Genomic DNA, 26,915 nt, shown 5'->3' on the forward strand with positions numbered 1-26,915 from the left:
GTTTTCTGACGTCATGATTTTCTGGCTCTGTCATAATACTTCTCCCTTGGAGCAATGGAAGTCTCAAGCCCTGTAGTATCAATGGAGTGGGGAAGGGGAGCATCACTGGTTTGAAAGAAAATATGTGTGTGTTGCAGGGGTAGATAGGATGGGTGGGTAGCGAAGCCTGCTTAATATTTTGTAATATTGTTCTGTTATGTGTGCTTCATCATGCTTATTAGTTTATTAGAGAAAATCAAGTGCCTACATGGAAAGAGAAACAGGTGTCTGTCACTGGAATGTAGCTTCCTGAGGTCAGGGACTTGCTTATTTTCTTCTACAACTTTAAAGCCATGCCTGGCACATAGCAGAAGCACTATAAATAAATCCAGGATTAATGTGTTGAAGGAATGCCCATTACATATCTAGATTGAAAGTGTTCTTAGGTTCAGCACTGTGCTTCAGAGTGGGCCTGAAAAGAAATTAAATGAATGAAAGCTCAGTCTTAAAACAGGACTAAAGCTTTGATAATTTCAAAATGAGAAATAGGTCCATTTTTAGACTGCATCTTTGAAGTATTAGATATCTCAAGTGGGTCATTTTATGGTTGAACTCTCTGACAAATGTCTAAAATGTGACTACTGTGTTGAAGAATAGAGATTAATGTACTGTAGGCCACATTCCCTGCTGGTTCACTGCAAATGGGTCTATAAGTGCCATGTATTGATCTTCTCAGCACTGTGGGTGGCAAGAGCCCCTTGGCTACCACCTTCATCTGAGAGAAGCCTCGTCCTTTTGCTCAATTTGTCATCTAAATACATGGAGCAAGCAGGGTTGAGTCTAATGTAAAGAGTCTGACCTATATTCAAGCTAGTTTCTTCTAGCCTCGGTTTTTCTCTAAATGATAAATTATCAAATATATAAATTGACTGCCACATAGGTAACATTCACTAATATCAGTCATTATTTTTACTTTATATGTAGAAAGACTAATTCTGAGCAATGCTGCATGTTACTTGCGCATTAGGTATGAAGTATATGTCAACTTAGGCAACAAAGACTTTCTCCTCATTTTAAAATATTAATTATTGCAACAAAAGTAGTAGCTTTGTTAAGCTACTTGCTAGAGCCTGAAAATGAATCTATGCTATCATGTATAGATGAATATATCACTTTGTATTCTTTTAGTCCATTTCATCTAATACAATAGCTACATCAAATAAATTAGAATTAAAATAAGACCTAGGATAATATATTATTTTACACTATTTTAAATTGAAATTTATTTGTTCTTAACTGTTGTTATGCATTCTAATTTTGGTAGTATGTTGTGGCATATGCTTTTAAAAAATATTAAAGACTGGAATCTAAAATTAAAGGGATGATTTGCACCAAAGGCGGTTCCAAACTATGAACTAACACGTTTAGTGAGAGACTACTGAGGACTTAAAAAAAGATGTATTCCTTGCTTATTCCTTTTCTCCATTAGGTTTCAATGGTTTACATATGCATAAAATTCTCTCTCTCTCTCTCTCTCTCTCTCTAAAATAGAGATGGGATCTCACTCTGTTGTCCAGACTGGAGTGTAGCAGTGTGATCACAGCTCACTGTCACCTTGAACTCCTGGACTCAAGCAATCATTCTGCTTCAGCCTCTTTAGTAGCTGGGACTACAGGTGCACACCACCATATGCAATTATTTTTTTAAGTTTTTTTGTAGAGACAGGAATCTGACTATGTTGCCCAGGCTGCTCTCGAACTTTGGGCTCAAGTGAACCTCCCACCTCTGCCTCCCAAACTACCTGAATTACAACTGTGATCCACCACTCCCAGCCCCATTTATCTCATAGTTTGGTAGACTGAGAATCCTGGGCAACAATTTGTTTGAAAGCTGATAGCTGTATTTGAGAAATAGCAAAAGAAGGCTATAATTTGGATTTCTATTTTGAAAGATGGCATAAACAATACTAGGAGTTCATTCTGGGAGAACGTTATCTAAAGATATAATTAAGAAAATAATTTTGCATGAAGAAAGGAGGTCATTAAATAATAATATTTAAATAATTTGTAAAGTTAGAGGTCTTTTCTTGGTGTTACCTTTATCTTTAAGCAAGAAATTTGTTGTTATATAATAGGGTAGTATAACTGGATCTGAAATTTTTTTTAAAATCCACAATTTGGATAAATTTTTATAGGACCCAAGTGGAATAAATTGTTTAGTAATCGGTAGATTTCTGCTTAATGATTATCCTTGCAGAAGTCTAATGATATTTACAATTTCTACATTTATAGTTGCTCTTGCTGGCTGAGTAAAATATCATTTGTTGAGACTCAATGTTATCTTCCCCCTAAATTATTTGGACTTTCTAAATTTTAAAATTAATGTTTATTCATTATTTAAAATCAAAATTCCATCTGAATTTTAACTCACTTATTTTTAGCACTGTTCTTTTTCTTCTTGGCTATCTTTAAAAAACATAGAGATTAAGTGACATTTAATTGTCCAAAAATGAAATAGTCCAGCCTGTTTGATAACTTTCTATAATTGATTAGGGATAAACAAAGAGGCAATATTTTCCCACACTAGATTTGGTCAGCATAGTATAAAAAAAGTTTTAGACATCAAAGGATTATTTTTATCAAATTAGAAGCCTGCCTAAACCATATCATTCCTTGGTTTTACCTCCAAATCATTTATATTGTACAAGTCACTCAGGGCAGCAATAGTGAGTGACAAATAGTATAAATTTAAAGGGAAATGAATTAAATTCTAAAATATTTGCCTAGAGAATAGGTATAAGTAAGATAAGGGACTAATTTTAAATAATAATGCCTGTCCCTTCATTAGAGAAATGAATTAAATTGTCTTTAGATTTCCCACAGGCTGCCATTTACCATTATCCAGTTTTGATAATGAGTTTGAGCAGGTATTTTTCTCTTTGATTCAAACTGCTCTTCTAGTGAAAGAGCCCAAAGGGAAGTAATCTTCTTCAATTCAAATTTCCTATGCCAGGACCAATGACAACCCTGGCAACTGCAACCACTAAAATCATTAAGTCGGATAATGGCTATTTACGTAAAGTTCACACAATTGTTAAATTGATTCCAGATGTCTAAATAATCTGCATGCGCATTAGCAGGAAGTATATCAAATACACGCGTGTGTGTTCTACATACATTAACCTACCACCTGTCAGTTACATGACAGTAGATAGACCAGAAGTAATAAAGCCTTACTACGTGTAAATTGTAGCTCTGAAGTCAGCGTTCACTTATATGAGCTCAAATCCATACAGCTAACTCACCTTTACTTTTATCAAAATTGCTTTGAATTAAGGATGGGAGAAGAACCTTGGATATGGACCCATTAGTTCCATTAAAATCATGTCTTTTGTGAACCTAAGGTAAAAGCTGAGAGAAAGGTTTAAAAGCAGGTCTTTTCTTTTCATTATGAATTCCAAGAAAGGATTCTAGTTGTTGGGAATCTATCGTAATGCTCTTGCTGAAGGTTCCTCAAGTATAACTCAGGATCTGTGTCCCAACTGCTCTTTGGAAGAGAACAGAATTGTTGTAAAGATTTGGAAAACCAAACACCGCATGTTCTCACTCATAGGTGGGAACTGAACAATGAGCTCACTTGGACTCGGGAAGGGGAACATCACACACTGGGGCCTATCATGGGGAGGGGGGAGGGGGAGGGATTGCATTGGGGAGTTATACCTGATATAAATGATGAATTGATGAGTGCTGACGAGTTGATGGGTGCAGCACACCAACATGGCACATGTATACATATGTAACCTGCACGTTATGCACATGTACCCTAGAACTTAAAGTATAATAAAAAAAAAAAAAGAAAAAAAAAAAGAAAAGAAAAAAAAAAAAGATTTGGTCTACAGCATAAAGCTCCACAACTCTAATGACCAGATTATCCTAGATGTAAGATGGTCTTTCAGTCCTGATAGGGCTCCATAGTTGCCCTGAAATTACTGCTGTCTTAGGGAGAAACTTTCTTAATTGCTTTAATGTGAAATTATTTATATGTATTTATTTATTTTCTACTTAAAATGTTTTAGTTTATTTTTGTCTTAGGGAAATTTTAAATCACAATAATGTCAAATGTTCATGAATAGAGATTTTTAGATGTGATGCACTCAAGCATTTCCTAGGAGCTGTCTTTAAGGTTAACATACCAATCTGGGGCTAGCATGGTTTAGGGTCTTGAAGGACTGCAATAGTACTAGTAAAAGCAGGAAAAGAAGATGTACTCTTTTGGACTAGGAATTTTTTTTCTATCTTCTGTTCAAAGAATAAAAGCAAATATGAAGGTATATAAAATATTAGAAAAATACACTCTAAATTTGGTGTATTCAATAACATATAAAAGATAAAATAATAGCTGGTTTGCTGAAGATAATATGAGTGTCTTATAGCTGTTCTCTTAAAGAAGTGATTCTGAAATGTTTTAGTGTTTACTTTGTCAGAATAATAAACTCATCAGATGATTGTCCCTGCACCAGCTTCTTATATAAACTGAGCACTGCCTAAAGCTATGGACTTCCTAGCAGAAATCTCTCCCCGATGTTCTATCTCCTATCTCAAATCATTTTACACTTTAGACAGGCAACTGAGGCAACTACACACAGATGTGATATATACCTCAAAAGTTTTCTAAGAAACTTTTATGCAGTTTCAGATGAGGGAAAGGCTGTGTCCTGTTGGAAGGATCTGAGAGTTCCATGCTGGAAATTGCATTTCAATTTGAACCAAGGAAGGGACTACACTGGATCTCAATAGGAACAAGCTGGTTGAGCATATTCCAGACAAAGGACTAATGTGATCAAAAGATCAGAGAAAAGAAATTTCTGACATGACTGGTGACCAGGTCAATTCATCAAACAAGTGGGCCAAGAAATACTGTCATTTGAAAAACAAAAGTTAGAAAGTTGGCTGGGATTGCATTATAGATACCCCTGCATATCAGATTACATTTTTAAAGATTTTTACTCTTCATAAAGGAAGCTGTGGCAAATATTCAAAGAAATTTGTGATCTTGTTAGAGCTGCATTAAGAAGATTAATATGATGAAATTCATAGGACGGAACAAGAAAAGAAACTAGAGGTGGGCAGAGAGAGGTAAAAGCCCAAACTGGGGTGGGGACACTGAGAATGGAAAGGAAGTGACATATTGTGAAAGAAAAAACACAATTTGTGGTTACTTAAATGTACAGAAAAACAGCATAAGCAGATTCTTAATCAATAATTTGCCAATATTTGTTTTACATATTAATAGGGCCAAAGGGTGTTTCATAGTTTTAGGAGGTGCTTCAAGAGATCTGCACCATATCCTCCTCTGGGACGTTCAGAGTGTTAACACATTAAAGTCTATGAGAAGACCTGTGTAAAGATACCAACTTAACTTTATTTCAGCAAGAAATTATCCAACTTACCCCAGTAGATATTGGCATGTCTGTAGTTGTATGTGGAACACCTATTCATAGTCTAAAAACCTAGTATTCTTTAGTACACACTTTCTGGTGCTTAGAGAAGTAATAAACATTAGCTCTCAGTTCTGCCTTTTGCTATGGCAGAGCCACACTTTCTTGTCATTTTTATTCCACACACGTCGTTGCTTATCAGTGTGTGCTTATTGAGGGTAGGGGTAATATTGAGCCATAACATAATTTTGAATCATCAAATATTTTGAACTAGAAAATGTTCTAATCTAGCATCACTCAGTTAAAACTCTATTTGAAAATATCTTGGAAGCATACAATAGAATGAAAACCATAAGAACAAAGATCATAAATCCAGAAAATAAAAATGAATGAAAAGATCAAGATATAATGTACAAATGACAGTTAAACTTTTATAATTCCTTAATTTATGAAAAATAATTCAAATACATTTAGTATTTTACAAATGAGCAGGTAAAATAATTGTGATTTTTGAAGACTATATTATTATTTCTGTATAAGAAAGGTAAACATAACACTTGTAATTTGTTTCTGCAGTTAATAATTAACATGGGTCTTTTTTTAGATGAAAAATCTTGAACATGTAAAGAAAAGTCTTGACATTATTTTATTAGAATAAAGTACCAGAATTCTCTCATTCCTTATTAAAAAAATAAACCTATGTTACCATGTTTGTCAATCTCATTTGATTTTCTATTCTTAGGTCTAAAGTTGTACTAAAATTTTAATGCATTTATCAGTAAAACACATGCTTAGAATCCAAATATATTAAAATTTTAGTAAGTAAGCAAAAGAGATAAATAAGGAAATGTTTTCACTTTGATTTTTAGAAAAAAGGTAAAGAATTTTATTTTCTAAGAGAGCAAAACAAATTATTTTATGGTGACACTGAGACAGAAAAGAGTTTGTTTTCATTTCTGGTATTATTTGCCAATGTTTGACAGTTGAATTTTTTTTCCAGATGAGAATTGTGCATCAATGTTCAAGTCCCAAGAGATGTTATCAGTCTGAACAGCCCAGTGAACAAGTATTTGTGACCCTCCTTCCAAATGAAACGTTCTATAGAAAGGTGGAAGTGGTAAGAAACCGTTGAAACAGTGGTTAAGAAGGTAGGTCTTTGTGGTACTGATGGGAAATAGTCGTTAGGGGAAAGCTGCTTCACCACACAGGAAACAGAAAAACTCTTGAATGCATCTTGTCCAGCTGTGGCAGACGAATTTACATAGATAACATTTTAAAACGAGAGAGTTTGTACTCAACTGGTGACCAAGAAACGCAGACGTGAAGGGCTGCAGGCAGAGAGTAGAAGGGACATATTTTAAAGTTACAAGACCTACAAGCTGTGTATTTTGCAAATCACATAACTACACATCTTCTCAGAAAAGATGTTTAAAACAGAGACCTACACTTTATCATATTGAAAACCAGAGCAATCTCCATGAAGGTTAAAAACAAATGTTTACCAAACCAAAAGAAACTCAAGGAAGCATTTTATAAGCTCACAGAGCTGTTACTGAATTCTTTGAAATGGAAATATTTTTTATTTTCTAATTATAGATATTGAAAAAGGTAATAAGTAAAAATATTCATAATAAATATTAAAATATAACAACAAAGTTTGTCACTTTTTCTCAGTTAAGAGGAACTGATTTGGTTTTGTGAGTTCACTTAATTGTAATGCAAATTCAGAACTGCCATCCACATATTACAGATGAGCAAACAGACTCACAGAGATTGAGGCTTTTGACCAAGCTCCTAGGGCTCAGGTTTTAAACCCAGATGTGATGAAGTCTGAAGCTTGTGCTTGTTAAATATTATTGTGAAACTCCCATCATAATAATTTGAACAGTAACAAGAATAATTACATTCTGTGTTTGGTTTGTTCTCTCTCTCTCTCTTTCTTTGGTTATTTTATTCTTCTTCCAGTATGTCATATATCTTATTCTCCATATAAGGAAATATAAGAATATATTCATCCTTAAATACAATGTTGGAAATGCTCTCTTGGAAAGACTTCTTTGTGGCTTCCGGTTGTCTTCATTACTCTGTTTTTAATGATCATTATTATTCTTCTTTCACAATATTGTAACATACTACCAGAGTCATTTTATTGGAAACACTTTGAAACTAAACATACTTCAACAATAATATTGTGGCTCTAACTCAAATTCTCACCCACATGGAAAAATTGTGTGTTTTTGCTATAAAATATATGTGGAAAAAAGAAATGTGAAGTAGAAAATGACGACAAAGTTGAACTAAATTCATTAAAAGCATGATTCATTGGTCTTTCATTCTATTCTACCCATCTAGTGAATTTGTAAGATTTTAAGTGTATTGGTAATTTCTTTAAGCAATCTAGGTACTATTACTGGGGAAAAACATCTCAAAGACAAACACGCTAGTATATCAATAGCTAACTTGAGACCACGTCATACACAAACAGTTGATGTGCATGTTCTTTACTTCTTTTTGCCTATTTCATGGGATCCCTTTTGCTAGGTGCCCAGTCTAGCAAGAAAGTTAGCCCAGTTGATATTTCACCTTCCAGTCAAAATCTAAACAAAAATTTTGAACACTATCTTCTCTCTTCTCCTTCTTTCCCCTGGCCTAAGGACTTCAGGAAGGTGTTATCTGATTTGTACGTGTTTTAGGCATCATTATACCTTTCATTTACATGAAGCCTAGTTCATTTCACATCTGAGGCCTCTTCCAGTTCGCATAACTCTCCCAATGATTTCTTGAACATAGGAAGAGTCAATCTCTCTTTCCTTTTTTAAGGCACTTAGAAAACTTCTTCATTTCCTAAATGTTTCTGTGTCATGTTCTAATTGAATTTTCATCAGGCTATACGACAATTTAAAATGCTACTTTACTGATTTTCTGTTTAGGTTAAAGACTACTTTCTAATAACATGTTTCTGTGTGCTTTACACGCATGCACAATTCATGCACGATGCTTGTTTGGTCTATCCCAGAGCCAAGGCAGGCCAAACAATGATTTAGAAATATCCTCTGGGAGACAAACTTTTATGTAGCAGGATGACTATATTGTAAACATTTAAGACTTGTCTAAAACTCTCTACAATGTCCATATTCACATTGTCACACTATCCTTTAATACAGCTCTTTTGGATTTTTAAATACAGAAGATTCCTAGGATTAAAGCATTTAACATGGGAGCAACCACTTGTAGGAATCTAGTCCAATCCTCTTATTTTACAGCTAAGGAAAATAAGACTCAGCACCATAAGTGTATTGAAGATTGGCTCAAGGATCAGGTTGTTTTCTGATTTCCAATATTGTGTACTTAATTTAGTATAATTACTAACAATTGATTTTTACTCAGTAAGACATTGGGCCCAGGGTCCCAGAGCAGATAAAAAAATAAATGATCAAAATAGATTGAACCATTTTGGCCTAAATATTACTGTTTTAGAGAAAAATATGATATCAATGGATTTGATAAGGCCTGAGATGCCATATTTGAATGTCCTCAGGATCACTTATTTGCTCACTTTCAGATCTTGAAAGTCATTTTAATGGCTTTTAAAGATGATCATATTATTTTAGTCCAGTTGGATCATTAAGGCAATTTTTTCTAAAGCAAACCACATAAAATCACTAAAATGGAATAAACCTAAGTTACAAGGAGGACTAAGCAGACACAACCATGAATGAGTAAATCTAAATTCTATGATTAATGACTTTGAGGACCTTGTACTTGACTTCTGTAATAGCATTTAACAAATCCTTTCATCAGAATCATTTCTCATGCTGTACTTTAAATGAAGTTCTTTGTCGGGTCTAGAACAAGCTGGAAAAGAGCTGGCAAAGAGCCTTTGGTCATATATTTCAGATTTGTTAAGTGTCTTTAATCATCCCCCTGTAGATAAAAATATCTTCCACCAAGTCTCCTAACTTGGTTCAGATAGTCCATAGTTCATAGTTTCTGAATCCCCAGTGTGGTCTGCTTTCTAACCCTGCCTCGTAGCTTCTTCTTTGCCTTTCATTAAATCAGTGATGAAATTTAAAACTCACAAGCAGAATTGATGTAGGCTATAAACATTAAGGAAGTTAAGGAAGTTGATTTGCCATTTGTGTTTTTATACTGTTTCTTTGCATTCCTACATCTACATAGATAGGTGTTTTATCTTTCACTATATATATATTTACTTGTCTCTATCTTGATACACTTTGAATAAATAACTAGCCTCCACCCACCAATTTTAATTGATTCCTTGTTAAATTAAAATTAAAATGGTACACATGCACATGCATGTACCCACACACACACTCATACATAACACACACAAAAACAATCTGATCGCTGATCACCTTCAATACTCACTCTATTCATATCTATAAGTCATAATTTTTTGTACTATACATTTTACGATGCACATTCTTGGTCCCGATGTGTGTTCTGGAAAGATGTTTTGAATTTGCTGTTGTTCACTGGCCTTACAGACACCAGGTTGAGAATAGGGACATTGGAGTAGTTCAGCTCTAATATGGTGGAAATGAGTAGTTCTTACAGACTGAATAGTGGAAAATAGCAGAGGACAAAGAGATTTGTATTCAGGTTTTTAAAAAAATAATTGCTAGAATTTAAAAAAAGAAATCAAATATGTTAAAAATAGAAGAAGAGCAAATTGGGGAAAGACTAAAAAAAGAATAAGAAGGAAATGCAAATTTAAAGAAGTGCAAGTCTGTTAGGTGAAATGTAAGAATATTGGGAAAAAATAAGTTAAGCAGACTGATTATTTTGGCAGCACAAAATAAAATATCTGTATCTATCTATATATCCATATATATACTAAAAGAGAGGAGAGAACAAACCACAAGTCTAAAATATTATTGTACTAAGAAATAATAAAGTATTATCATTGCTGCTATTTCTCTTATCTGTGGTCATATTAAATATTACCAAAATAATTATCTACAAAGTGAATCTGATATTATTGTATTACTCAAATTAATGTATAGCACATTCTACACTTTTCTCCACTTTTACAAAATACTTATATTGCATTATTGCTCAATTTATTCGATAATGTTGATCATTTTAGACATCTTTAGAAGTGCAGAACATGGGGAAGGAGGAACAAGATGGCTGATTAGATGCAGCCAGGAGGCACTGCTCCCACTCGGAGAGACCAAATTATCAAGTAAACCACCACAATTCGGGAATGTCTTCAGAGAGAAAATGCCTAGACTCAATGAAGAGGTGATGCTGAAGCTGAGACTGAACAGAGAGGAAGCTGGGAACCCCATACAGGGTACCTGAATGCTAGGGCTAGCTCCTGATCCTGAATGGTTCCTGGGAAAGAAGTGAGTGAAGGATGATTCACATTTGTCATGAACCTCTGGGATCCTTGCTACAGGGGACCCCACATCGCCCATGGACTTATGAGTTATCTAGAGGATCTTCCCAGGGAGCAGGCAAAGACAAGCCTTCAGACAACATGGAGCCTGGGAGCTTTTGTTCACTGGGCACCTCCAGCAGAGAGCAGCCCTAGATGCCCACGCCCCAGGGATCTCCATGCACCTCCAGGAGGCACTGGTCTTAGCTGACCTCCGAGCTAAGAAAGAGCAGGGCTGGTTTCCCTGAGGAACTACAGTACATCTATTCCATAAGACCTCCTGCCCACTGGCCCCTCCTGCCCACTGGACCCCATAGGGTCCATGCCTAACTGTTCTGCAGAAACAAGTGCATAGTGCAGCCTCTGCAGTTCAGCCTGAGTGCATTGTTCCACATGAATAGTTTCCTGGTAACCCAAGAGCACATCAGATCCCTCAGCACAGCCAGAACCCAACCCTGAGCCATGGGATGCCCCCAGGGATGCAGCACAAATCTGGGGAGAATGAGCCAAGCTCTGTAGCCTGCACCTGAGCAGGGAAGGAGCCCCCATCTTAAAAGCACTGCAATGGGTGAAATGCACTGGTTCTTGGGCCAGGGTGGAAGTTGGGTGAGCTTCCTTCTGAAGAACCATTCCAGAAAGACTGGCATATCTCCCTGCTGCAGCCTTTCCCTAAGGGAGCCCCATGGCCCAGAGCACCTAACAAAAGAAATGTGGACATGGTGCCAGTGATTGAAGGGGGTGCCCCCATGGGCCATGAGCAGACCTGGTGAGGGAGTAATGTAGCTCCCCTCAACCACAAAGCACGTCTGCAAACTGAATGAAATATATAAAGTGGTATAGTTGGGTATTAGTCTACCTATAAGCCATTAGTCTTAAGTACCATCTACTGGATCACAGCCAAAACTACAAAAACAAAATTATCCTGCTAACAATATATATGCCTGTGAAACCAAGCACAACAATTCACCCATATATCAAGATCCTATGCAGAGCCCTTGCCCTCAGAGCCCTTGCCATCCAGAAATGAAGCGAAGTGACTATACTCAACTTATATCATAGTTAAATGAACACCAACCCTCCAAAATGAGAAAGAATCAGCACAAAAACTCTGCTAATTCATAAGGCCAGTATGTCCCCTTACCTCCAAATGAGTCCACTCACTCCCCAACAATGGTTTTTAACCAGTCTGAAATGAATGAAATGACAGACATAGAAATCAGAATCTGGATGGCAAGGACACTCATCAAGATTCAAGAGAATATTGAAACCCAATCCAGTGAATTCAAGGAATCCAGTAAAATAATCCCAGAGAAACAGCCATTTTAAGAAAAAAAAAAAACTGAAATTCTAGAAAAATTCACTACAAGAATTTCATAATGCAATTAGATGTATTAAAAACAGAAAAGACTAAGCTGAGGAAATAATCTCAGAGCTTGAAGGCTGGCTCTTTGAATCAACACAGACCAAAAAAAAAGAAATAAAAGATAAAGAAGATTTAAGATGTGAACAAAACCTCCAAGAAATATGGGATTATATAAAGAGACAAAATCCAAGACTCCTTTGTATTCCTGAGAGAGAATAAGCAACTTGGGAAATATATTTGAGGATGTAGTCCATTAAAATTTCACTAATCTCACTAGAGAAGTTGACATGCAAATAAATACAGAAAACCACAGGTAAATACAATGTAAGACCACCATCCTCAAGGAACACAGTCATATTCATCAAGGTCAATGCAAATGAAAAAAATCTTAAAGTCAACCAGAGAGAAGGTCAAGTTATGAGGCTAGCAGCAAACTTCTCAGCAGAAACCTTATAAACCAGAATAGATTGAGGGCCTATTTTCAGCATTGTTAGAAAAGGAATTCCAATCAAAAATTTCATATCCTACCAAACTAAGCTTCATAAGTGAAGGAGAAATAAAATCCTTTTCAGATAAGCAAACACTGAGGGAATTTGTTTCAAAGAAACCAGCTTTACAACAGGTCCTTAGAGAGTGCTAAACATGGAATCAAAAAAACACCTGCCACCACAAAACACACCTAAGCACCTAGCTCACAGGCACTTTAAAGCAACTGCACAACCAGCTAACAGGATCAAAATCATACATATCAATGCTAACCTTGAATTAAATGTGGCCAAACATTCCATTTAAAAGACGTACAGCGGCAAACTGAATGGAAAGACAAGACTCAACTATCTGTTTTCTTCAAGAGACCCACCTCATATGTAATGACACTTATAGGCTTAAAGTAAAGGTTTAAGAAAGCTCTACCATGCAAACAGAAAAGAAAAAGAGAAAAAGTCACTATTTTTATATAAGATAAAATAGACTTTAAGCCAATAAAAATGTAGAAGGACAATGAAACACATTACACAATAAAGGGTATAATTCAACAAGAAGACTTAACAATTCTAAACATATATGCACCCAACACTGGAGCACCAAGACTCATAAAATAAATTCTTGTCCTATGAAAAGACTTAAAAGACTTACACAATCACACAATAATAGTTGGAGAATTCAATAACCCACTGACAGCATTGCATAATCAAGGTAGAAGACTAACAAACTATGGATTCAAACATGACACTTGAACAACTGGACCAAATAGGCATCTACAGAACACATCACCCAACAACCACAGAATATACACTCTTCTCATCTGCACACAGAATATATTCTAAGATTGACAACACACTTCATCATATTGAGCAAGTCTCAATAAATTTTAAAAAACGAAGGCACACAAAGCAAACCCTCAGACAATAGTGCAATATAAATAGAAATCAATATCAAGATCTCTCAAAACAACACAAATATATAGAAATTAAACAACATAATCCTGAATAACTTCTGGGTGAACACCAAAATTAAAGCAGAAACTTTAAAAATCTTTGAAATTAAAGAAAACAGTGACACAGTTTACCAAAATCTCTGGAATGCAGTTAACGCAGTATTAAGAGGAGCATTTATGGCCCTCAACATCTTCATAAAGAAGTTGTTAGAAAGATCTCAAATTAACAATAAAACTTTGAACCTAATGGAGCTAGAAAAAAAAAAATTCTAAAACTAGCAGAAGATGAGAAATAACTACAATTAGAGAAGAACTTAACAAAATTGAGTGAAAATATGCATGCAAAAGATCAAAGAAACCAAGAGCTGGTTCTTCAAAGCAAACAAACAAGATTAATAGACTCCTAGCCAGATTAACAGAGAGAAAAAAGGAGGATTCAAATAAATAAAATCAGAAATGACAAAGATGACATTACAACTGTTCCTAAAGCAATACAAAAGATCCCCTAGACAATAGTATAAACAACTCTATGCACACAAATTAGAAAATCTAGAGAAAATGGATAAATTCCAAGAAAAAACACAATCTTCCAAGATTGAATCAGGAAGATATTGTGAATAAACCAATAACAAGCTCTAAAAATGAATCAGTAATAAAAACCCAGCAACCAAAAAAAAACCCTGGACCAGATGGATTCACAGCCGAATTCTACTAGACATTTAAAAAAGAACTGGTACTGATCCTACTGAAACAATTCCAAAAAATTGAGGAGGAGGCACTTCTTCATAATTTATTCTAGGAAGAGAGCATTACCCTAACACCAAAATCTGGCAGAGACATGACAAAAAAAAAAAAAAAAAAAAAATCAGGCCAATATCCCTGATGAACATAGATGCAAATATCCTCATCAAAACACTAGCAAACCAAATCTAGCAGCACATCAAAAAGATAATTCACCACAATTAAGTAAGCTTTATTCCTGGGAGGCAAGGTTGGTTCAACATATGCAAATCAATAAGTGTGATTCACCACATAAACACAACTAAAAGAAAAAAACCATACGATCATCTCAATAGATGCAGAAAAAGTTTTTGATGAAATCAAACATCTCTTTAAGAGACTAGGCATCAAAGCAACATACTTCAAAATAATAAGAGCCACCAGTGACAAACCCACAGCCAATAAAAATACTGAATGGGCAAAAGCTAGGACCATTATCCTTGAGAACCTGAACAACACAAGAAGCCCACTCTCACCTCTCCTATTCAACATAGTGCTAGAATTCCTAGCCAGAGTAATCAGGCAAGACAAAGAAATAAAAGGTATCCAAATAGAAAGACAGGAAGTCAAACTATCTCTTTGCTGACAATATTATTCCATATTTCAAAAACTCTAAAGACTCCATCAAAAGGCTACTAGAGCTATAAATGATTTTAGAAAGGTTCAAGATACAAAAGCACTGTATGAAAGTCAGTAGCATTTCTATACACCAATAATGTCCAGGCTGTTAGTCAAATTAAGAACCCAATTCCATTTATAATAGCCACACACACACACAAAAATATGAAATACTGAGGAATACAGCTAACCAAGGAGGTGAAAGATGTCTACAAGGAGACTGCAAAACACTGCTGAAAGAAATCAGAGACAACCCAAATAAATAGAAAAACATTCCATGCTCATCGAAAGGAAAAATCAATTGTTAAAATAGCCATACTGCCCAAAACAACGTATACATTTAACACTGTTCATATAAAACTGCCAATGTCATTATTCACAGAATTACAGAAAACTATTCTGAAATTCATATGGAACTAAAAAAAAGCCCAAATAGCCAAAGAAATCCTAAGCAAAAAAGAACAAACCCAGCAGCATCATTCTCTGACTTCAAACTATACTTACAAGGCTACAGTAACCAAAACAGAATGGTAGTGGTATAAAAATATACACACAGACCATAGAATGGAACAGAAAACTCATTAGTAATAAATAAAGCCACACAGCTACATCCATTACAAAGGCTGACAAAAACAAGCAATGGAGAAAGGACTTCCTATTCAATAAATGGTGCTGGGATAACTGGCTAGCCATATGCACAAGAATGAAACTGTACATTTACCAAAGGTACAGTTCGCCATATACCAAATACCATATACCAAAATTAATGCAGGATGCAGTGAAGATTTAAGCATAAGACCTCAAACTATAAAAACCCTAGAAGAAAACCTAGGAAATACCCTTTTCAATATCAGCCTTCACAAAGAATTTTTGGCTAAGTCCCCAAAAGCAATTGCAATTAAGACAAAAATGGACAAGTGGAATGTAATTAAATGAAATTGCTTGTCGACAGCAAAGAAACCATCAACAGAGTAAACAGCCAATCTATAGAATGGGGGAAAATTAAAAAAAAAAAAAAAGAATGGGGGAAAATATCTATAAACTATGCATCCAACAAACGTCTAATATCCAGAATCTGGAAGGAACTTAAATCAACAAGCAAGAAACAAATAACCTGATTTTTAAAATGGGAAAATGTTATGAACAGATACTTCTTTAAAAAGCACACACAAGTGGTCAACAAATAGGAAAAAATGCTCATGATCGTCAGAGAAATACAAATCAAAATCACAGTGAAATAAATATCAACTCACACCAGTCAGAATGGCTATTAACAGAAAGTCAAAAAAACAACAGATACTGACAAGGCTGTGGAAAAAAGGGAACATTTTGACCCCGCAATACCAACTCTGGGTATTTAGATCATTAAACCCAAAAGACCGTCATGACAGCACTATTCACAATAGCAAAGACCATGAACTCAAACTAGGTGCCCATCAACAGTGGACTGGATTTAAAAAATATACATACACACTATGGAATATTGCACAGCAGTAAAAAGGAATGAAATCATGCCCTTTGCAGCAACATGGATGGACCTGGAAGCCATAATCCTAAGTGAATTAACGCAGGAACAGAAAATCAAATACTCTGTGTTCTCACATGTTAGTGGGGGCTGAACATTAAGCCACAGGAACATACACATGGGAACAACCGACACTGCAGACTACTGGGGGGAGAAGTGGGGAGGGGGCATGGGTGGAAAAGCTACATAACAGATGTTATGCTCACTTCCTGGGTGTGGTATACTCACGTAACAAATCTGCATATGCATATTTTATCTAAAATAAAAGTTGAAATTTTTTAAAAAGAGAGGGGGAAAAAAAAAAAAAAAACCAAGTACACAACATTTCAGAACTCTGGCTTACCATGTAACAACTATTAGGATTAAACAAAGATCACATTCAAAAGAATACCCAGAATACTTATCAAAAGAGATACATCAAACTGTTTTTAAATCGCTTGTTTAGTTTGCCCTGCGAACACCTTATTCTCTATGAAAAGCATTTTTAAGTGTTTGATTTAATACTTGGGATGTGTAAAAGTATATAAATTAACTTTTTCATTCCATTTATTTGATCAATTGGCTCTTTCCTTGTAACCTGAACGACAATGATGATAATGAAGAGATTTTCTAAAATAGTCACTTCCTTTCTAAAGTCGAGGCTGAACTGGTCTTGAAACTTGTCCACTGGACTAAAATTTTAAGTTTGGACTAAGTTTTTATTTCTGATTTTTATTTATTATAATCTAATTTTAGAAAATAATTTGCAGATGGACTATCCTACCTATCTGCTATCATTTGAAGACAATATTGATCTCTGTTTCCCTGCCAACCCATAGTTATTTCACAAGTATATATACTAGGAAAGCTGATATTAAAAATTAAACAAAATGCAGGGCGCTGTGGCTCACGCCTGTAATCCCAGCACTTTGGGAAGCTGAGGCAGGTGGATCCCGAGCTCAGAAGTTGAAGACCAGCCTGGCCAAGATGATGAAACTCCGTCTCTAATAAAAATGCAAAAAATTAGCCAGGCGTGGTGGCAGGCGCCTCTAATCCCAGCTACTTGGGAGGCTGAGACAGAGAATTGCTTGAACCCTGGAGGCGGAGGTTGCAGTGAGCCCAGATCGTGCCATTGCACTCCAGCCTGGGTGACACAGCAATCTCAAAAAGCAAAAACAAAAAACAACAAACAAACAAACACTGCATAAGATTCCTATTATTTGAGTTGATTGATTTTAAGTTATGTAGCAGAGCAAGCTTAGCAGAAGGTACAGTCTTTATCTACCCAGAAGACTGTAGTTGGTATCTAAACTCAGCCACTTACCACCTCTCAGAAGTTAGAGAACCTTATGAACATCACTGAACATCTGTCCTTTAAGTTTTGAAAATGAAGCTAAAGTACCAAATATAAAATATTTTGACTGATTAGTTGGGTGTGGTGGCAGATGTCTGTGGTCCCAGCTACGCAGGAGGCTGAGGCAGGAGGATTGCCTCAACTGAAGAGTTTGAGGTTACAGTAAGCTATGATTGCACCATTGCACTCCAGCCTAGACATCAGAGTGAGACCCTATCTCTAAAAAAAAAAAAAAAAAAAAAAAAAAAAAAAAAAAAAAAAAAAAAAAACAAAAAAAAAAAAAAAAAAAAAAAAAAAAAAAAAAAAAAAAAAAAAAAACATAAAATAAGGCCAGCACAGTGGTTTATGCATGTAATCCTAGCACTTTGGCAGGCTGAGGTGGGAGGATCACTTGAGGATAGGAGTTTGAGACCAGCATGAGCAATATAGTAAGGCCTCTTTTCTACGAAATAACAAAAAAAAATTAATTAGTTCAGTGTGGTATTACACACTCCTAGTCATAGAGACTCAGGAAGATAAGGTGGCAGGATCCCTTGAGCCCAGGAGTTTGATCTACAGTGTGTTATGATCACACTGCTGTACTCCAGCCTGGGCAACACAGCAAGATCCAGTCATATATATATATATCCAGTTAAATAAGATCATCTATGCAATTTATCTGGTAGTCCTAAAAGATCAATAAACAATTGCCACTATGAGTAAAAACACATTTTTATAGTAGCATATAGTTGCATAAATATACACATTTGTTTCTTTTAACTCGCTTGTCTTACTAACATTTATTAAAAACTTTTATTTTTGCAATGTTATATTATTAAAGTCCTAAATCTGTCTCTCTTTTATGTTTAGTTAGGGTGTGCATGCTATTCCATGATGGAGTTACATTTTGGATGGGGCAAACTCTTCACATAATTTTAGCATATTAAATCCACAAATCATTAACATTTGTAAAAAAGTTATTTTAAATAAAAATATCATTTCAAATAAGACCCTTTCTATTCCAAACATTGCACTGCATTTTTTCATAATGTTTCCATTTATTATAAATAACCTTTTAGGTTTCATTGAGATATGAATAAATCTTTACTGGTAGAGATAGAAAATATGATTTTGCTTTTGAGAGGAGATACACCATGTAGTCTGAGACTGCAGTACTAATTTTGAGTCTATTACGTCCCAGAATACACAAATAAATACACTGTAAGTAGATCTCTCAAGAAGTCAACAGATATGATTCTAACTGACTAGGTCCAATATAAATCATAAATATCTCTTAGGCATTTTAATGTAAATTGTGGCTATGCTGCTGTTACTGCTTTTGGTGATGATGATCATGATGCTACTTCAAATTTTCCAGTTTGTTAAGCTACAGGGACAAAAAGAAATACATAATGAGTTTTCTTTAAATAGATTGCCATACTAATTTCAATTTTCATTTGTTAGCCAAAGCATTTCAAAATTAAATTTTTGGTAACACAAGATGAGAGCACTGAGCTAGAAGGAATTCTGTTCTTAGAGACATATACTATAGGAAAGAGTGCCATTGCATGTACCTCATTAGAAAATAAAATTGATAGATCATCTGCAGGGATGAAGTGAACACTAATGGAAAGTCCTGGAAATCTACTGAGATCATTGGAATATGCCACCATAGAGACAAGCACTGAAATAGTATACTTGGACCAAATCATGCCAGCATTTCTGGTTTATATAGGCCGATAAATAATTTTCAGAGCAGAAAAAGAAAAGAATTTGAAAAAGACATTTCGTTTGTTGCCAAAATTTTTAAAGATGAATTATACAAAGATTGGAACCTAATTTTCAGAAGACCAAATTATAGCATGTGGAGCATTTCCTGAATGCTCAATTCAACCCTTGATAATAACATTAGAAAAGTTTAAAGTTTACATCATTCCGGGGATAAGATTAGTCCTCACTAGAGAAACATGTGAATGACAGACTACGCTCTAGTTCATCATTTGGCCAACTGCTGATTCACCAACTGTCACTCCAGCCAGTTCACATAGAGTCTGATGAGTGTGCCTTGAGTTATCACAACAGGAATGGCAAGAACAGACAAGAGCAAAAAACTGAGTCTTTCACAATGGTATCCATTATGAAAATCATTTGATCATTTTAGATAATAGGCATTGAAATAATTTGGGTAACATATATTTAGCTGTTCATTATTTTTAATGACATTTCAATCAATGTTCAATGAGAAAACAGTATAAAAGGAGATTGAGCTCACCACACTTAAATTATTCAGCTCAGTGTCTGGTGAATAGCCTATCTTTCTCAGTCAGTTTTCCTACAGAGTTGCCCCAGAAAGCCTACTCATGTCTAAAAGGCTCTTGAAGGTTACTTTTAATTTCCACTGTTGATGAAACTACTTTTGGCAATCAAAGCCTTCCTACAGATAAAAACCCAAAGGCACTCTTGAAGATACAAAAATACTTTGTGGCAGTAACTATAAACACTGCTGAGCATTTGTATATTTCTGGAGAAATGAGATAAGGTGAAAAAGTTAGGTTGGCCTTTGCATACATAGGCCTAAATTAATATTTGCAAAAATTATCTTTATGCAGAAAAATGTATTGTATAGACTTATTATCTTTAGAGTGTATTTTAAGTGGTTTGATTATTTTGGGGATATCAAAAATGCACATACAAATAAATAAATTATAAACACTGTATTCAAATTTCATAAATATATGTATGTATATACATATGTCAAAGGGAAAATGCCCAAATATGTATATTTCAACTAGATTTCTACAAAGACTTTATAAATATTCTGTAGTTGTATTGTGCAAAATGCTTACACAAAGAATTAACTCTTTTTTTAAAGGATGAAAATTAGGAATTTAAGTCCTCCTGTTAAAAAAATGCAGTAGCACCTTCTTATTTTTGAGCTTTGCTTAGAATGCATTCTCTATCCTTGTCACAAGCTTGGTAATTGTTGCCTCCTATATATTCAAATGCAACGAAATATGGTTTAGACATTTCGTCATCTAACATTAGAAGCATTATCAAGGAATTTTAGTCTTGTATGATTTGTAATAAAAATACTTTGTAATAATAAAATTAAAGTTTATAATGTAATAATTTTGTAACTTTTAGAGCTTTAAAAATCAATTTTTCTTTCAAAGACAAAATGAGTAGAATGGACAAGTTGACTATGTTATTAATATCAGGAAGGAAAACACCCCAGAGAGCTTCAATTAACCAATTTGCAATTAATCATATAGGAGTGTGTGTGCCTGTGTGTGCGCATGTGTGTGCGTATGTGTGTATCCAGTGGTTAATCAGCGATGGCAAGATCAGGTTAGCTACACATTGGCTGGTTGCATATCTCTGGTGTCACTCAATCCCAGGAAGTGTCTCACATCATAAGAAAGCATTTACGTAGAGAGAACTAACTATAGGAAGTTTTTTCTGCATTTCTTGTGTCAAGGTGTCCTTTCTACGTCAAGGAGGATGGGGAGCACCCCCCGCCCCCCACCGCCGTGTTTCTCATGTCTTACTGAATTAACTTCCTGTTAGTTTTCTGTTTCACATCACTAAATTATTTGTTGAGTGCCTACAGTCTGTAGAATACTATGCTGGGTGCCAGAGCCTGTGCTTCATTGTATCCTCTACCACTTAGTACAGTGTCTAGCACATAACATGACTCAAAAGGTATTTAAAAAGTATAAATGAGTAAGTGATAAAACAAGAAGTTAGACCGAAGGAATAGACACATTATCTGAATTGTGAGTTATCTAATTATGTGTCCTGATTTCTAGATTTGGAGAATGATTGTTCCAGAACTGATGGTAATAAATGACTTGGACTTCAAGAGAGCCTGAAGAGAGCTGCGTACATCTTTTGCAGTCCGTACCTGCATGCCATAGAGGGAAAGGCTGTGCTTTATGTGGAAGTCTTAATTTCTTATATATCAGAATGTTCTTTTGCTAAGGCAAGGCAGAAACCCAAACTACCAGGATCATGACAAACATTAGTTCTTTCTGAATTTCTGTACTAGTTAAGCATCTTGATTTAACACAATAAAGATCTATATCTTGCTCCTCTCAGAGTCCAATGAAGGTAACTGGGGTAAAAGGCTCTCTGTGCACTGCTATTCAGGGGCCCAGGCTCCTTTCATATGTCTCTCTCCTAAAGCCTCAAAGTTCTCAGTGGAATCCTCTGCACCTGGCTGAGTAAATGATCAAAGAAAGAGAGTATGAAACACAGCATGAGTGGGTCTAAAGGTCAGGTCTGGAAATGGGGAACATCATTTCTACTCATACTCCATTGGCTCACATACCTGCAAAGACTCTGAGAAATGAGTCCTGCAGTGTGTCCAGGAAGAAGAGAGACACTGGTGAGCACAAACATTCTCTGCTGCAATTGGCAACACTCCCAGGTAGAGCTCTACTTTTATAATAACTACTAAATCTTCATGCTGTTAAGGAGTTAATTTTGTTAATACTTGTCACTACCAAACATAGAAAAAAGAGAGGAAAGAGTAACTAGAAAAATATCTACAAACTGTCTATTGTCAAACAATAACTGATTTTTCTCTTTCCCAGCAACCATTGGTCCTAAGTCTTTAGGAAGGAGATGGAAATCAGAGTTATATAAATTATGGGAAGGAAGTTCTCCAAAGGTTAATAGTAAGGGAAAAAACACTTAAGGTAATGTAAGTATTTATATTTAATTATAAATGTCAGTATAATTAATCATAAATATGAGTATCTACATATGAATACATGTGTTTCCTCCCAAGAGCTGCATATTTGTTGGGTTACTTAAGGAATAAAAGCATACTGGGTATTTTTCAGATTAGAAACCAGCAGCTGGAGTGGGAGCATCAACTCCCACTCAAAAACAGTTCTTTATTCCCTTCCATTCTAGTGCAAACCCTCCCCCAGCTTCTAACATTTCTCTTTGAATTCTTTTTTCCTTTTTTTCCTATGGAAGGAAAACTGTGTCTTCTGGAGGCATTCTCAAGGGTTAGAGTAACAGCCAGAATTTCTCACCACTGCCTTCAGTAGGCCCTTGAAATCTACAAGACAAGCAAAGTCAACAGTGAGGTTTTTGTTTGTTTGTTTGTTTGTTTGTTTGTTTGCTTATGGCTCAGTGATCTCATCCTTTCTTTGATCAAGACATAGTGACATGGTGACATGGTGATACTGGGACTTTAAGAAGTACTAAGCTATGAGGATGCAAGGGCATAAGAAGAACACAATGGATGCTGGGGACTTGGGGGCAATGGTGGGAGAGGGGCGAGGGATAGAAGACTACAAATAGGGTGCAGTGTGTACTGGTGTACTGCTTGGGTGACGGGTGCACCAAAATCTCACAAATCACCACTAAAGAACTTACTCATGTAATCATACACCACCTGTACTCCAATAACCTATGGGAAAAAAAAGTACAGGTTGTATTGAAAGTTTTCTAGGTATCTGGACAGCTAGAAGACAATTAGGTAGAATGTCATCTGCAAATAAATCAACTCAACATTTGCTTAATATACATCTGCCTTTATAAAGGTGACCTTGTAAATTGCATAGTTTTATTCTAAAATGGTATGATTCATGTGCAGGAATTTTATCTTATGCTTTATTTTAGCATGTATTATTTTCCCAATAGATTTCTAGATCTCCCACTTATTATAATTTGGTCTGTAAAAATAATAAGATATTTTAATATCAAAAATGATTCAAATAATTTTTTAAATTAGTTTGAAATGTATTTTTTTCTTCTTTCAGTTACACCAACTTTTAAGTTTTAACTAAAACATAATTCAATATAAAAGAAAAGGACTGTATGTTTTCCTACAGTTGAAGTTAAGAAAGACTATTAACACTTGATACTCCAGTAAAATCTTAAACATCTCCCTTAGATAAATTCTATTGCATTGTTTTCTTATATTGTTACTCTGAAATTATCCTCCTATAAAAATTAATGCATTATATATACACATTAAGCATATTATAAATACTTAAAATAGTAACGTTTAAAAAATATAATCAATGAAATGAACATAGTTTCTATTATATAATCCAATATAAAATAAATTTATAGTTTACTTAATATGAAACAATTATAAATTAGTTATTAATTTCCCTACAGAGGAACCATTTTATCACTTTGTCTTTTTAATAGTTTAAATGGCTCATCTATTTACATAACATTAAAAATAATAATTAAGAGTTATGAATTATTAAGAATGTATCACATTCATTCATTAATCAACTATTGATAGGCCATTAGGTTTCAAATATTATACAGTTATAATTTAGAAAATGACATGTTGATAATTATAGTGTAATATACTTTTATACTTGTACTTTACAGTGCTGAGAAAATTTTCACCTCCAGTATTTTATTGGAGTCTCAAAACAACCAAGTGAATTTAAAAAAAAAAAAAAAAAAAAAAAATCTGAGACCAAAATCTATGCTTCTTTCCTCTAGTAAGTCAGGCTTAATCTCTATTGAAAACCCCCAAATGTTGAGAAAATCCCATGGAAATAATATCCCAACTAGATGATAATATTACTTAGGCCATACTTTCTTTAACTTTTCTGCAGGATAAAATAGGCTATACACTTGGGAAAGTGTTAGGATTAAATAATGTTACCCTTAGGAGCTGAGTTTCAGTTAATTGCAAAGTCTGTTTTCTACTGCATGCTACTTGGTATCATAGAAGTTTCATCTGGTTAAAAAAACGGGAAAAATGATTTCAGAGTACATTTACTGCCTCAACATTCATAGCATGCAGGAGTAGAAGAAACACTAAACTTGAAATTAATCGACTTGGATTTGAATTCTCTTACACTTACCAGCTCTGATATCGGGCAAGTCACTTAACCAGAGTTTCCAACCACTGTGGAAAAGATTGTTGCTTTTAATAATGGTGATGATGGCGGTGATTATGATAGTTTTGTATTTATTGAGCACTTCCACTCAGAAGTCATTTGTCTTGATGTTTAAAATAGATACCATTGATTAAAACCTATTTCACAGTAATTTTGAGAGCATATCTATCATATACGTATGTAATGTATGTTGACATACATACATCTAGTGTCATTAGATCAGAAGGTGTAGTTTAAAAAAGAGCATGGGTTACTAAAGTTGATATGGAGAGGGAAAAGACCCAGAACAGCCAACACGATATTGAAGGAGAAGAACGAAGTTGGAGGAATGACACTACTCAACTCCAAGACTTACTATAAAGCCATTATAATCAAAGCAGTGTGATATTGATGGAAAAATAGACAAATAGATCAATGGGTCAGAATACAAAGCCACAAATAGACTCATATTTATATAGTCAACTGACCTTCAACAAAGGAGCAAAAGCAACATAATAGAGAAAAAATAATCTTTTCAACAAATGGTGTCCAACAATTGGACATCTACATAGAAATAATTAAATCTAGACACAGACCTTACACCCTTCATAAAAAATAACTAAAAATGGATCTGCACCTAAAATTCAAAACAATGAAATTTTTAGAATTCAATTTCTAAAATTCAAAACAATGAAACTGAGAAAATCTACATGACATTGGGTATAGTAATGACTTTACAGATACAATATCAAAAGCAGAATCCATGAAAGAAATAATTGATAAGTTGGACTTCACTGAAATTAAAATTTTCTGTTCTGCAGAAGACACTGTCAAAAGAATGAGAAGATTTGTTATAGTTTAGGAGAAAATACTTGCAAAAGACATATCCAAAAGAAATATTGACTTTTTTTCCTAATAAAAGATGGTTATCTAAAATATACAAATAAATCTCAAAATGCAACAATCAAAAATGAACAACAAGATTAAAAAATGGGCAAAAAAACCTGAACAGACACCTCACCAGAGTAAATATGCACATGGAAAATAAGCATATGAAAAGATGCTCAACATCATAGATCATCAGTAATTTTCAAAGTAAAACAACAATGAGATATTATACACATCTAATAGAATTGGAATGACAAAAATCCTAAACACTGATAACACCAAATATTGGTGAGGACATGAAACAACAGGAACTATCATTGATTGCTGGTGAGAGTGCAAAATGGTACAGTCACTTTAGAAAACAGTTTGGGAGTTTCTTACAAAACTCAACACACTCTTACCATATGACCCAGGAATCATGCTCCTTGGTATTTATCCAAATGAACTGAAAATGTATGTCCACATAAAAATCTGCATATGGATGCTTACAGCAGCTTTATTCACAATTGCCAAAAGTTGGAAGGAAGTAAGATGTCCTTCAGGAGGTCAATGGATAAATATTCTATGATTAAGACAGTGGAATATTATTCAGTGCTAAAAAGAAATGACATATGAAGCCATCGAAAAAGACACAGAGGAACATTAAATGCATATTACCAAGATAAAGAAGCTAATCTTAAAAGGCTGTGTACTATATAATTCCAGCTATATGACATTCAGAAAAAGGCAAAGTTATGTAAACAGTGAAAGGATCAGCAGTAGTCAGAAATTAGGGTAGAGGGAAGGATGAATAGGTGGAGTACAAAGGATTTTTAGGTCAGTGAAACTATTCCATATAATACTAAAATAATGGATGCATACATACCGTTATATATATGTTAAAACCAATAGAACGTACAATACCAACAGTGAACCCTAACATAAACTCTGGACACTGGATAATAATGATGTGTGAATGTAGACTCATTGATGTTAACAAATGTATCGCTCTGGTGCAAGATGTTAATAGTGGGAGAAACCGTGCATATATGCTGAGGGTATACAGGAACTCTGCATTTTCTGCAAAAGTTTGCTTTAATTCTAAAACTCTTCAAAAGAAGACATTCATACAGCCAACAGACACATGAAAAAATGCTCATCATCACTCGCCATCAGAGAAATGCAAATCAAAACCACAATGAGATACCATCTCACACCAGTTAGAATGGCAATCATTCAAAAATCAGGAAACAACAGGTGTTGGAGAGGATGTGGAGAAATAGGAACACTTTTACACTGTTGGTGGGATTGTAAACTAGTTCAACCATT

The 26,915-nt window shown here is 34.7% G+C and overlaps 1 long non-coding RNA gene across 1 annotated transcript in view; it reads left to right on the forward strand.

The window, feature by feature from the left end:
* The window catches only part of LOC111550974, a 59,682-nt gene that overhangs the window by 17,581 nt on the left and 15,186 nt on the right, over positions 1 to 26,915 (forward strand). Inside the window, exon 2 of the long non-coding RNA XR_002734218.1 lies at positions 6,417 to 6,533. This is a non-coding gene — a long non-coding RNA (uncharacterized LOC111550974). The remainder of the gene's footprint in view (positions 1 to 6,416; positions 6,534 to 26,915) is intronic.

This window comes from Piliocolobus tephrosceles, chromosome 1 (genome assembly GCF_002776525.5).
Source record: "Piliocolobus tephrosceles isolate RC106 chromosome 1, ASM277652v3, whole genome shotgun sequence".
NCBI classification, from domain to species: domain Eukaryota; kingdom Metazoa; phylum Chordata; class Mammalia; order Primates; family Cercopithecidae; genus Piliocolobus; species Piliocolobus tephrosceles.